The 14060-nt window shown below is 45.0% G+C and overlaps 1 protein-coding gene across 3 annotated transcripts in view; it reads left to right on the top strand.

The window, feature by feature from the left end:
- Positions 1-14060, top strand: part of ADRB1 (adrenoceptor beta 1) — a 73483-nt gene that overhangs the window by 38720 nt on the left and 20703 nt on the right. For 2 of the 3 annotated variants that reach the window (XR_012646182.1, XR_012646183.1), the window contains one exon: positions 858-4292. The exons of the other annotated variant lie outside the window; for it this stretch is intronic. The gene's annotated coding sequence lies outside the window, so the exon portion shown is untranslated. Of the gene's footprint in view, positions 1-857; positions 4293-14060 lie in introns of those variants that run through there. 3 annotated transcript variants of the gene reach the window in all.

Here is a 14060-nt window from a genome sequence, read left to right as displayed (position 1 = left end):
ATCTAGCTCCTGCCTCAAGGGCAAACTGCAGCCTGAAGTGGCCACAATCATTGGCAAAGGGTGTGGACCAGCTGCCTTCTCCTGCCCTGGCTGCTTCCCCACAGCCCTAGTGCCCAGGGACCATCTCTCAGGACCTGCAGTCTGCAAGTGGAGTCAGGCCAGGGCTCCCTAGCAGTGCTCAGGAAACCTCTGTAGCATCCTTGGCAGCCAGGCTCCTCCTGATCCACAGCTAGAGCAAGAGTCCCCTTTCCTACACTCCCTGAGCCCCTATTTATACAGCCCCAGAAGGATCATAATTGTCAGCTAATTGCCTCAGCAGCTGGGTCCTCTGTCTCTCGTAGGGCTGGGCTTAACCCTTGCAAGGCCAGTGTGGGGCAGAAATCCCATCGCCTTAGGTTTAGGCAGGCCTTGGGAGTTTCAGTGTGAGATGGATCTGCTTAACTTGTTCCAGCCATAACATCCTTGTGAGAGACAGAGAAGTGCCCCGTTCCCCACTGATGTACAGGGACTACAGGACTTCCTACAGGTCAAGTCAATGTTAGAGCATGGAACAGAACCACATCCCCCAAGTCAGCATTCAGATCACTAGAGCACCTCTTCCTGTTCCATGCATGGAAACTTTCACATTCTAAGCTCACTTTGCTGCTAACTCTCACCAGTGCTAAACTCACGCTGGAAAACAACCTTTACAATGAGTAATGATCTTCTCTTCTATTCCATAACAGTTCAAAGTCTGGATAGCAATAAGCTGGGTGTTTCTAGTGTGAACATTGAAACTGAGACCAATTAAAATAATTTAACTGACTTGCTTTGACTTAGTTCACTGGTGATACTTTTTTCCTAAATGCCTCTTGCAGGTGTATCAGAGTTGACACAACAGACCATGATGTGTTCTAAAGTCCCCGAAGTCTGTGATGTAAATATCTGTTCATTCTTAAAGTACTTATGAACTGTTTAATAAACATTTGTCTAATTTCAAATCATGTGCTAGCCACATAGTTCTATTTAATTGCACTTAGTCATATAATTACTATAATGCAATGCTGACTTTGACTATAACTGTCCTAATGGCTTTCTTAGGGTGGGAGTAAGAAAAATAAGTCTGCCTTGCTAGCAGTAGTCTACAGGAAGACTGCTGGCTACAGCAGTGGTTCATTGTTTAGCTCTCTGCCAGTAAGCCTGATACTATCACTGGCACTTTGTTATTATGTAGCAAACTTCGAAATCATTAAGCTTGTCATATTTCAGTTATGAGCTGTTGTACGTGAGCATGGACGGTTAGCTACTAGCAGAAAACAGAGGTGTAAAGTGTGCTTGTCATGTCAATGGAAGCCCACATTAGAGAACTTCATGGCCCACTCCTGTTTAGACAGTGCTCGTCGATTGGGATGCAGTTCATCAGAAATCTTAAGCCCATCCCTAACCGCTAAAACGTGCTTACCTCTTGGGGGTCCCAGTGTAGGATGCATGTAGTGATGAGGGATACTTTTGTGAAGTGAGGCACTTGAATTAAGTATGTGTCCAAGTTTCTAACTGAATTGGACAGGGATGCAGCTTTATGTCGGTGGTCTTGCCTACAAGAAATTATTTCTGACTGCTACAGTTAGTCACCCTCAAGGTGTTTGTATGCCTGAACTTAATGGCAGGAGCCAATTATTTCAGATCTCCTTTCATTCCGTGTTACGATCATATCATTGGCTATCACTCAAGGCATTGCTAAAGATTAGCCCTGCTTGCACAGTGCATGAAGCTTTATTTTGCACTTTTCAGATCCAGGGGAGTTTGGCCATTGATTTCAGTGGGACCAGGCCCTTAATACCTATTTTTAGGGCCCCCCCTAATTCATGGTCCATTTGGTCGATTTCACAGTCATAAGATTTTAAAAATGGTAAATTTCATGATTTCAGCTATTTGAATCTGAAATTTCACAGATTGGGAGCCACTGTTCTAGATAAAGTCCCCCATTACTTATCAGATATTTTTGTATTTTCAAGATATTTCTTTCTGTTCTATCAGTGTCTCATCTACCTCCTCTTCCTGACATGATGGTCTCTAGCAGAACCCTACTAAGACATGAATCCTGTTTTGTATCCCTTTTATCACTACTCAGACACAGCCTCTGTCTTTTAGTCAGGGCCAGCCACTAATTTGTCTCCAGGATGCACACATTCCTGCCCTGGGCCTTTACTCTCAACTGGGAGGATGGCTATGGACACAGTCTGTGCACCTGACCTCTTCAGCCTTGCTCCCAGAGCCCTGTCGTCTCTGCTGAGTTTGCTCAGTGTTGGACCTGGCAATATCATTAGTACCCCGTGGCTGAGCAGGTGGGGGTAGTGGTCAGAGGGATGAGCCTCAGGAACCTTTCCATAAACTCTTGGATGCAAATCACAAGCAGGAAGCACATCTGCTGGCAGAGGATACTGTAGAAGGGAAGCAGGGGGACCACCAGCCACATCCCACCCCGCAGCCTGGGGAAGGGCAGAAGAACCTCCCTCCATCCCTCTCCACCCCTGCTCTGACCCCACCCCACCCATGCTCTGTCCCTTCCCCACCTCCGCTCCCTTCCCTGAGCGATGTGGCCTGCAGGACCAGTAGCAGTGGCAGTAGCAGTCCCCCTGTCACCACACTCACCTGCAGCAGCGGGGCAAGCAGAGCAACACAGCCTCAGCTTGCTTTGCTCCCCCTGCTGTGTCACTCCACTTCCTGCGGGTAAGTGTAGGTGTCCTGCAAGTCCAGAGCTGGGGCTGTTGCTCCTCTTGCCCTGCCGCTGCTGATGAATTCCTCCTATAGTGTTCCTACCAGCTGCTCACTGGCCCCTTCCTCCTCTTATCCACAGCATTTGGGGGGCATGTCCTACCCTTCCCCCTTGAGTCATGTGTGCCTACTAGGACATCATGTCAGGTTGGCAGAAGGATGCAGCCTCTGTGCTGTCACTGCCACCTCTGGGTATAATGGCCATGAACTTCCTGGTCTGGGGGCGGGGGGCAACTGGCTGCTTCTTCTCCACCATTGGGGTCTGTACCTGAACCTCCGGTTGCTAGCATCACATCCTGGCTCTTTGCTGCAGTGGTGGGGGGTGAATCCCTGCCTACTATCCAAAAAGGCCAGCTGCTAGTTCCTCTTTCTCTTGCGGTGCTGCTATAATCTGCTGGCCTTCACCATCCCAGCTGAGCCAAACAAAACATCTTTCTGCATAGTGAAGATATTATGGAAAATGCATTGTTCCTGAATAAAAGCCACACTCCAAACTTAATCTTCTAAAATATTTAACTTTAAAAGGTGGTGGTGATCAAGAGAATTATATTAAAAGTTTGGCCTAAAAAATGTCACTTCCCACAATAAAATTATTTCTCTGTCTGGCATGTGAGACAGCATTTGAAGCTTGTAAACTTGGACACGTCTTTGCTCTCCTTTTACTAAAAACAGAATAATCATTGGTTCCACTTTACTGAAACATTTTATTGCTTCAGGGTTCAGCCTTGCATTGCCATGATTTGAACCACAGCAAATATTCATCGGGGCTTTATGAGTGGTATGGTGACTTTAACAACTGTAGTGTTGTTGAGTGCTGCTCCTTGGGATAGGTGCTTGGAACGTCGTGGAAACAAGACATAATGCTCTCTCCAAATAAACTGCCCAGGTGTATGTGGTGTGGAAGTATAACATTGTATAAGTATAACATTGTATAAGTATAACGTTGTATAAGGGGAATTGTGTAAGTATAACATTGTATAAGTATAACGTTGTATAAGGGGACATGCTGGATACATTGTATATGAGAGGGCATGCCAAAACATGTTACAAAGTATCTGAGGGAGCACACGTAGGGACAGTTAGCTTTTGAATGGAGAAGCAATTAAGATGGAGCCAGCACGTCTAAGAAGCAGGCATCAGAATGGAAGGTGTGAAGGGCAATTAGTTAAGTTAACTGGAAGCTGTTAAAGGAGATTGTTAAGGGTGGCAGGTAATTGAAGATACGTGACTGGTCTCAGGGATCTCGAAGGGTGGTGACTAAAATCTTTTCTTCTTTTGTCTGTAACTTCTCTGTAACTTGTTCTCCAAAAACAACTGTATAAATTAAGAGACACAAGCCCCACTCAGGGGGCTCACTTCTAAATGTATTAGCAGAGCGGCTTTGCTAATAAAACAGAGTGGTCTGATAAATTGTGAGTCTGAGTCAAACTTTGACAGTGGTGAAATCATGGCCCAAAATCAAATAGAGCCAAGATCTCACTCTGTGTGATGCTAGTAACTTGCTGAGCAATGCAGAGTCCCATCAGTATCTGTATGAAAACCAGGGCACAGAGTCACACTCCATTTCAGTTAATTGTAATACAGTTGAGTGGGGTCAGGCTGCATCCCCTCACCTCACAGTAGTGTTATCAGAGGAGTTTTTACCTACAGCTGTGGTGTCACACTGCTATTAACAAGCATCAATTCCAGAATGCAGTTCTTTAAATTGTTTGGTGCTGAGGAGCCTGCACTTAAAAACAGGGAGGGAGCATCTGAAACATCTTCAGAGTTGTGCAAAGGAATCAGGCAAACACCACCCAGATAGAAGTAAACTCGCTCTAAGAATCTGATCAGTGAGAATGTCCTCATAGTTGACTGGAAACATGCCTTCATTCTGATCTGGAGGTATGACCTGGAAGAGGTAAAAGAAGAGTTCGTCCTTCCCAAATGCACAATACTGAAGAAGTTCTGAAGAAGTGGGTCTTACCCATGAAAGCTCATTACCCAATAAATAAAACTATTAGTCTTTAAGATGCTACAGGACTGCTTGTTTTTTGTGAAGCTACAGACAACACATTCGGAGACTAAGCACAATACTAGCATGCTTTGTTAGGAGGGCCCATAAACTGTCGTATCAATGGTGAGATGCCTTGTTGAGGCAGTCACCTCATCAGGTCATGGACTGCAACTCCTTGTAGCCTACTGAGTGGAACTTCTGTAGTGCCACCTGGAATCCAAGGTGCTCCCAAGGGCTTTACTAACACCAGTTAATTACATCTTGCAACACCCCTTAGCTTATATCTAAGGTTAGGAGACACATCCAGGTACCCCGAACCTTCTCTTGGAAATCTTAAATGCAAGCAAGATCAGGCACTTGTTCAAGATTCATTGAGAAATCCAGAGACTGAACTTACACCTCTTGCCTCCCAGTCCTGTGCCTTACCCCCACAGACTCTCCATTCTAGCAACAACACTTGACTACTCCTTCTGGCCTAACCGTTGGTGCTGTAGAAGTCAAGTGGCTTTGGCTGGCATATCTAAGTAACCTCACAAGCTCTGAGCCCACCCTCTGGATGTGGCCAAGTGGAAGAAGGGAGTCAATCAGAGATGCTGGAGGGTCTATTCCTCAGTAGCCCTGATGATATGGATTGACTGGGAAATGGGGCTTGGATGACTGCATTACACTGGCTCTTTCAATGTTTGAGTGTGACCTTTCTAATTGACGTCAGGATGCCTAAGATTGCAATGGCTAAGCCAGAGTTGTACTCCAGAGATCAAATAAATACAATTTATAATAAATGTGATTTTTATTTTAGGAAAGAGACTGAACCTCCAGTGCAGTTGCCATTATGCATACGGCAATGCTTCATGAGACCCTGCTGTGCTAAGAAATAACAAGAATATGATGTTGCTAGTTGGCCTTCCAATCTCAGCAGTATTGACTTGATTGGTCTGGAACGAGCTCTACAGCTCTACCCATGAAAAGTAATGATGTATGAAAGTGCATTTTAGTTTTTCACTTTTTTGGGAGGTGCAGAATGTTTTGCGGTTGACAGCACTACAGTAATGCCTTATGAGGCAAGTAACTATTTTTAAACAGAGATGGAGTCTCTCTGAGATTAGATTAGTGAAGCGTTTAAAGCAAATAATCAAGAATCCAAAGCGTGAAATAACAAATATATATGTTATCCATCAGCTTTGTAATCATGTTACCAAAGTGGATCAGGTTACCTGCAAACATGCTATTTGTGCAGTAGCTATAACTTACGGTCAGCTGTAGGAAAACGTAGGCATTGAAACCACTGGAAAAGGCAGAGTGAAGCCTTTGCCCTACAGCCTTAGCTAAGAGGTCAGTGGCTTTTAGCTCAGGCTGTAGGGGCACATGGCTTTAGCTCCTAAGATCCCAGGCTCAGTGTCATCTGCTGACAACCTGGGTCCATTGGCATTACACCTGCATGTGTCTATGTTGCATGAATGGCTTGTGATGTGGGGCTGTATGTCAGAGTAGCCCTGTCCTGTACACAGGCTAGACTGGAATACAGTGTCTATAGGATAGATCTTACTTTCTTTCCCTCATTCACAAGAGGCTACACTTCAAGTCTTAAGCCTGGAGTCTTAGGCAAAATAGTTTTTAGATTTAATTGGGATGCAAGTGGCCCCAGCAGACCCTCATCTCATGCCTGCTGCAGGTAGCAATCCTGCTTCCATTAACTGACAGAGAAACAAACAACAAGCAGTCCTGTGGCACCTGAGAGACTAACCCATTTATTAGATCATGAGCTTTCACTGGCAAAACCCACTTCCTCACAACATAGCTTGTTATTTGTGAACCAACAGACTAACTCCGCTACCCCACTGTGACAGAGAAACAGCTAGCTTCCTCTGAGTTCACTGAGGCTAGGTTTGGGCCTGAGAAGCCTATCAAGATAGGAAACTATTCCTTACAAAGGGTTACCAGTTCTATTGTATGGCTTTATCTCAAGAATGCTTTTATTCTAAATATGGGGTGAAATTCTGGGCTGGCCCTATTTGTCCAGTAGTCTTTGTGTTAAGTTCCTCCAGTGAGGTGAGATTTCCTAGTAGATTGCTATTCATAGCAATGACTTCCCTCTTATTTTATTACATAGACTGTAGAAACATAATAGAAGCATACTATAGGGTGGCATGACCCTTGGCATATGCTGTTCTTTGGTTTTTCCATTTCAAATACATGAATCCTGTACCACCTCCTTGGAGACAGGGCCTATTGATTGATTACCATACACTGGAGAATCAGACTATCCAGGAGATACTCCAAATTAATATTCATTTAATATTAAATCTGTCCCACTGCAAATTCCCTTAAATAGCTAAATTTGCCTCTAATGTGATCAGTGCTCAAGAGAATTAAAATTAGAAAAACTCAGCCCCATCTGCCAAGATGATTGACAGCCAGCGTGACACATGAAACCTTTGCCCTGGCAACACATCCAGGTTTGTTTCTTAGGTCCATGTCTCTGCTAGGCTTGTCCCTTGATTCAACAACATTGCTTTGGAATTATTTGTTAAAACTTGTTTGAGTTTTGGAAAAACTCCAATCTGTGAACAGATAAGGATTTGCATAACTCCAAAGATGGGTTGATTTGGACTTAAATTCCTTTTTAAAAGCACAGCACAGAACAAAGCTTTGGGGAAAAGTTCTGCAAGGATGGGAAGACAAAAAGAGGTAACTTCCATCTCTAATAGTGACAGAGAAATAGCCGTGTTAGTCTGTATTCTGTCAAAACAAAAGAGCAGTCATGTGGCACTTTAAAGACTAACAAAATAATTTATATTAGGTGATGAGCCTTCATGGGAGAGACCCATTCCTTCAAATAATTGCCTTGCCAGAACAGACACAATATACAAAGCACAGATATTCAAAAATTGTTATCAAGGCTGACAAATCAGAAGAGCAGAGGGGTGGTGGGAGAGGTGTGTGGGGTGGGAAAGTAAAGAATTAGATAAACATCAAATAGTAACACAGAGGGAGCCGTGCTAGTCTATACAATATCAAAACAAAAAGCAGTCAAGTAGCACTTTAAAGACTAGCAAAATAGTTTATTAGGTGAGCTTTCGTGGGACAGACCCACTTCTTCAGACTTGACTGATTTTTGTTTTGGTAAACATAAAAGTTTGTGTAAGAGTCATAACGGGTCAGGTAATTGCTGTCCCAGTTCAAACCATGTGTTAATGTTCTGAATTTGAATATAAATGATAGTTCTGAGCATTCCTTGTGTAGAGGGATGTTAATGTTCCTCTTCAGTAAAACACAGATTTTCAGGTCATTAACAGAATGGCCCACTCCATTAAAGTGCTGGCTGATAGATTTGTGTATTTGGAGTGTTTTGATGTTTGTTTTGTGTCCATTCATTCTTTGTCGAAGAATGTTTGCAGTCTGTCCTGTATACATGGTGTGTGGGCATTGTTGGCACATGATGGCATATATGACGTTAGTTGAGGAACAGGAGAATGAGCCCATGATTCTGTGATTAACAAGGTCCAGTGATTGTAGATCTAGATGGAACGTGAGTATGTGACTAGTAGCTTCATAGTTAATGGCTGCTGCTCTTTAGTCTGGCTGCAGACAAGCTATAGGCCTTTCAAAATGGCTAGAGAAACCATATTGGTTATACTGTTACAGGTCTGTCACCTAATACATTATTTTGTTAGTCTTTAGAGTGCTACATGACTGGTTTTTTTGTTTTGATCCATCTCTAAGTATTAGTGCAGGAAAAGGTAAAAGGCCTGTGTCTCATCTCACACCAGCTCAAACAGGGATGTCCTTAAAGAAACTGGAGTTTCACTTGTGTGAAATTTGGCAAGTCGGAATCTGAGCCCACAGCATGCAACAAATGGTCTTTCTACTCAGTTATATTCCTAACAGCATGTGACAACTTTTGTCCCTCCTCTGACTCACAATAAGACCTTTCCTGGCTTTTGATAGCTAGATACTACTCACTCATGCATGGTCACCTTTAAAGGATTTCCTTTGCTTGTACACCTTCCATCTCTTTTAGAAACATTGTGCAATCCAATATAATCTTCTTCACAAACTGCCTATCTTTGTAATGCATTTTAGGGTCCTGGGTATTTAAAGTACAATAAACTCAAGTACAAAGGCAATGTAAGCTGTGGCATATCACAGTGCCACATGTACTGTCCTCTAAGTTCTCCTTTTCCCAGCAAAACACATCAGAACAAGTTACTTCTATAAATTAGAGCAATAACTACTAAAATAGAGGTCACTGCCATCCTAAAGTCCTGAAAACTAGAAACTATTGTGCACAATTACAGAAGAGCTCTATAGACTCTAATAGGAAATGACTTTCCCTCGCCTTTTTGAGAGGATTTGTAAGATCTCACTGAACCCCAACGAGTGGATAATTCTTTAAATCTTTTGGTTTTTTGGTCACTTTTATATATTTTTCTAATGGTCTTTGGTCTACTCACTTCTACTTATATCAAAATCTATGGGACTCTGTGGCAGGGTGGGGCCAGGAGCTGGGAGGCAGGAGTAAAAAGAGAGAGTTGAGACAGAGCTGGCAACCAAAGTAGGAATAGCTGAGGAGTAGGCTGCCCTAAATCAATTAGGACCAGCTGATCCTACTCAGGGCTACCTTTATAAGCTCTTCTCCACACAGGGCAAGGAGGGTGGTGAAGGAGAGTTTGGGAGATGAGTGAGGAGGTGGATGGACAGACAGACAGAGACTGAGAGAAACACCTGGGGCCATGAAAGAGGAGAGGAGCCTTAGCAACCCAGGGGGTGGTGCTGCCCCAACCCATTGGGGGCCTGGAGCCTTGCCAGAGACTTGGAGGAACTGGTCAGCTGAAGGAGCCAAACTAAGGAGGGGACTGGCTGCCACTACTACCGCTCGAGGAAGGGGATACCAGGGAGAAGCGTCTGGGGGAAGTGGCCCAGGGAGAGGAGCTTCAGGGGCCAGGGTAAAGTGAGTCAGCCCTCACGGGTAGCAGCTGTCCAGGGTCCCTGGGCTGGAACCCGGAGCAAGTGGGTGGGGAGTGGGTTCCCCCCACAGACTGCCCCCTGCCCCAACAAGGGTACCATGGTTCATACGGTAGGGCCAGTGGACTAAACAGAGGACCTGGGGCCCAGGAATGAGACTGACTCCACCACAGACTCCTGCTACAAGGATAGGAACAACTTATGGCCAGGTTTGTGGCTAAAACTAAATCCAGAGTTCATATATATAGTTTATGGAAGCACATTGGTATTGAGAAAGGGGGTCCCTGCAATGTGTCTCCTCCACCATATGTGGGGCAGCTTAGCTAACAGAAGTCAGTTGCAAAAGTCTTCATTAACTTGCCCTTGGAGTCTTATTTGAGGTGATATGTGCATCAAGTTGTTCAGAATCCAGATTGCAGCTGGGATGGATGTTTCAAAAGTTTGGGAACTGTTCCAGAACTGGTGTATGGCTCAACTCTTACCTGACCGTGGACAATAAAAACTGCTTGAGGCAAGACACAAGAATACTAGAGGTGTCAGGAAAGAATTTTTGCTGCTGTACCACACAAGTGCTCATATGAGACTTTTCCTTGACTTCCTCTGCAAAATGTATTAGATATAGGCTGTTGCTAAAGGCAAGATAAAGGTTTGATAAATCCCATAAGGCAAATCTCTATCCCTGCAGAGTATCTGGTCAAAGCATTCTTTGGCATCCTTTTTGGGGCACTCCTCCTAGATTTTCCTCTGACTCTTTTCAGATTCAAGGCAAGGAATGGAATAACTTTCAGTGCTCCACATGTGGTAGATATGAATTACTTCATGGCTGTATGTTTAATGCTCTGGCATGAGGCTGGTAAGGATAAACACCATGTTTAACTGTGCCTCAGAATGACAGCTCTTTGCATGGCCATCTCTTGATCTCAGAGTGATGTTGCATCTACACGGAGAAGCTGCAGCACTTATACACAGTGAAGCAACAAAGATTGGCACCAGGATGAAAGCGTCAACAAATCAGTTTGGACACGGGCCACAAAAAGCATTTTGCAATGGGACGCAAGCCACCTTATCTGACCCCATTTTGCACTGTCACTTGCTCAGTCTCCCAGCCCTGTTAAAACTGTGGTTGGGATATATTTAGCTCTCAAGTCTCTGTTACATAACTCTGACCTGGGTTTGGCATTTGAAGTCCAAGATACAGCTTTCCAGTGACTTTACTTTATTCAAAATCAGGTCCCAAAAGCATCCCACATACACCAGTATACAGTGTACTTGATCTGAAAGCCAGTGGATTGAATCTACAGAGATACATGTTGAACGTCCCTAAACTAGAACTCTTTTGGCTGGCCACATCCATAATGCAGCATGCTCTTAGTTTGCCAGATGACCTCTTATCATGAGTGTGGCCAAGTTTTCTGTGGTCCCATAGAGTTTCTTTACAGACACTAGTCCTGGCTCTTACTGTTCTACACGGTTATTTAGTTGTAATTTACCCTTAATTGTCTTCTAAGATCCCAGTAATCAGTGTTGGTAACCTGCTAGACAATATTAACCTCCTGTGGTCCAGCAAATTCTCTCATCTGGCACCAGTCAGGTCCCGAGGGTGCTGGATGAGAGTCATACAATTAAACTAAATTTAATTACTTGGTTATGGCTTCCATTTTTGTTTGCACCCTGATGTGAATATGTTTCCTGCCTTCTGGACAGGACAGCTAAGTCCTGTCCATCAAACTGCTAGTGATGTCTGTCTGAGTAGATAGCCATAGTAGTGGACAGTCACCAACGCAAGAGTTTACATTCAAAGGGTAAGGTTGCCCACTGCTGAAAATTATTTTTATGGACAGTACAGAAAAAAAATCACAGACAACCAAACTTTTTGATGGGTATGTTCATATATAATATAAAGGTGTCTCAAAGGGATAAAAGTGAACACTATTCCGTGCTTTTATTCAAACATCACTATGCTCCTGCCTCTCAGCTGAGCTGAGCGTGATGGCACCTGTGAAACCCCAGCCCAGCCGGGAAACCGAACAGGGCAGCAGGCGGGCGGCTGGGGGAAGAGGGGAACCCATAGCATAGGCTGCTGAACCTGCAGCACATTGGCCAGGCATGTGGACACAACCCTATTCCAGTCTGCTCCCCACACCCTGCCCTGGAGCCAGACCATAATCCCTCCCAGCCCTCCTTCCCCCTGGGAGGAGACATCCAGGAGCCACTCACAGCTGGGCCCAGGGACTGCTACTGTGGGAGGCTGCTACACCCAACCTTCTGTACCGTGTCACCTGCCCCCTCCCACAGCCATGGGTAGCCCAGCAGGGGTGTGCGCTGCACACCCGCCCACCAGATGCTGCTGCTGTGTTGACGTCAGTGATACTGAAGAAGGCTGCAAAGCTGGAGGCAGAAGCGAGCAGCCCCCACCAGCCAGCAGCATGTTGGAGGGAGTTCCCATCAGGAGTATTCCCCTATCAGCCTGTGCTCTGGGAATAGTGTCTGTACTGATTGTTGGCAACCCTGCCAAAGGGTATGTCTACTCATCAAGCATCTGATGAAGTGAGTCTGTGCTCACGAAAGGTCATGCTCAAAACTTTTCTGGTAGTCTATAAGGCGCCACAGGACCCTTCGTTGCTGTCTACTCATCAGGGAAGCCAAAACCAAACCCCACCTGCAGAAGCTAGTCTCAGAGGTTGGGACAAGAGCTCTTGCTGAAGGGCTAAAATAACGGTGTAGATGTTCAGAGTCAGGTAGAAACTCCCCCCACCCCAGCAGGTGTCTGAGCCCAGGCTCCAGCCTGAGCCCAAAGGTATACACAGATGTTTTTAGCTCTGTAGCACAAGACCACATCAGCTGGTACAGGCTCTGCGACCCTGCCACAAGGTTTATGCTGTGTAGACATACTGATTATGTGCCATAGGTCATGGGATGTCATCTCTAAGCAAGCCCCTAGAGTCAACTTCTCCAAAGCGGCGACTGGATGGAGGTTAAACAAGGTAATTCCTAGAACTCTGCCACTGTTCAACAGCGAGAACAAAGAAGCCCGCCCACCCCCATGCCAATTAGAACACACCATGTGACCACAGTGACAGAAGCACAATCATTGCAAGGACATAATCCTAACAGATTCTCATGACCTCACTTTGTGGTTTTGTTTATGTGCAATGGGAAGAAATGAGAGATGGACCCTGGGGATTCTTTTGCCCCCAGTGCATCTTAAACAACACGTTTAACTTAAATGCAAAAGCCCTGTCTGCTGGTCACTTCAGGGCGACCTGTTCACTCTGGCCCACTCGGAGCTTTGAAAATGAGATGCTCTCCAGGTCTTGAGGCCTCAAAGAGCCAGAATAGACACCCGCAAAGCAAACTGCACGTGCTGCCCCTCTTGTTCGGTGTCTTTGTTGCTCTTAGCAGCCCTCACAGGCTCGCCTTGCCCTGACGCCTTGTTGCCTGCCCCACTTGTGCACAGCCGATGCAGCCTCAGTCTCCTGCTCCCCTCATGTACCCCTGTGCTGTTCCCACTTGTAGCTCCCACTCAAGATTAATAAAGCTGCCCCCTTATCTCCCTGTCTCCTTAAAATCTACGTCTGTGATACCAGCAAATCACTCCCATCTGCCTTTAGTCACTCATGTGATGAGGTGAGGCTTTGGCTTCAATTGCCAAACTTGCTAGTCATATCGTTTGTCTTCTCTCCACCTCTTGCAGCCTGTATAACATCAAGACAGTGAGTGGGCGTGTGGCTTTTTTCTTTACTGTGTCCAGTACAGTGGGACACTGAGACTCAGTTGAAGTTTCTTGTCCCTTCTGTTCTCAAAATAAATAGGCTTTGTCTACACCTTGAAATTTCCCACAATAGCTATTCCAGAGTAATTATTCTGGAATAGCAACGAAGTGTCCTGTGGCACCTTATAGACTAACAGAAGAGTTTTGAGCATGACCTTTCGTGAGCACAGACTCACTTCATCAGATGCTGGTCTTGGAAATCTGCAGGGCCAGGTATAAATAAGCCTTTCCTGGAATAGAAATTGCAGTATAAATGCCTGCATGGATGCCTTTTTTCTGGAATAAAAGTGTGTCTTTTTCAGAGTTAGCTTTGGAAGTGGGTTAAGCTAAAATGAAGAGAGGCTTTTATTTTAGACTAAGTGTCTGCATCCTTTCCATCATCAACAATAAACATGGGCTCAGTACCCATTGGTGTCTGATGCCTCTCTCACTATTTCCTTCCATCTTTCCCTGTCCAGTGAGGAATGGCTTAGCTTCTGTAGAATAGCTCTGCACCAATCTATTATATCATCTACCCATTCTCTGTGGGGTCTGCATCTCCTATTCGAACCATCCATTATGCTGAATACCAGG

This window comes from Carettochelys insculpta, chromosome 7, assembly GCF_033958435.1.
Source record: "Carettochelys insculpta isolate YL-2023 chromosome 7, ASM3395843v1, whole genome shotgun sequence".
Taxonomy (NCBI): domain Eukaryota; kingdom Metazoa; phylum Chordata; order Testudines; family Carettochelyidae; genus Carettochelys; species Carettochelys insculpta.
This window is presented reverse-complemented; position numbering and strand designations above follow the sequence as displayed.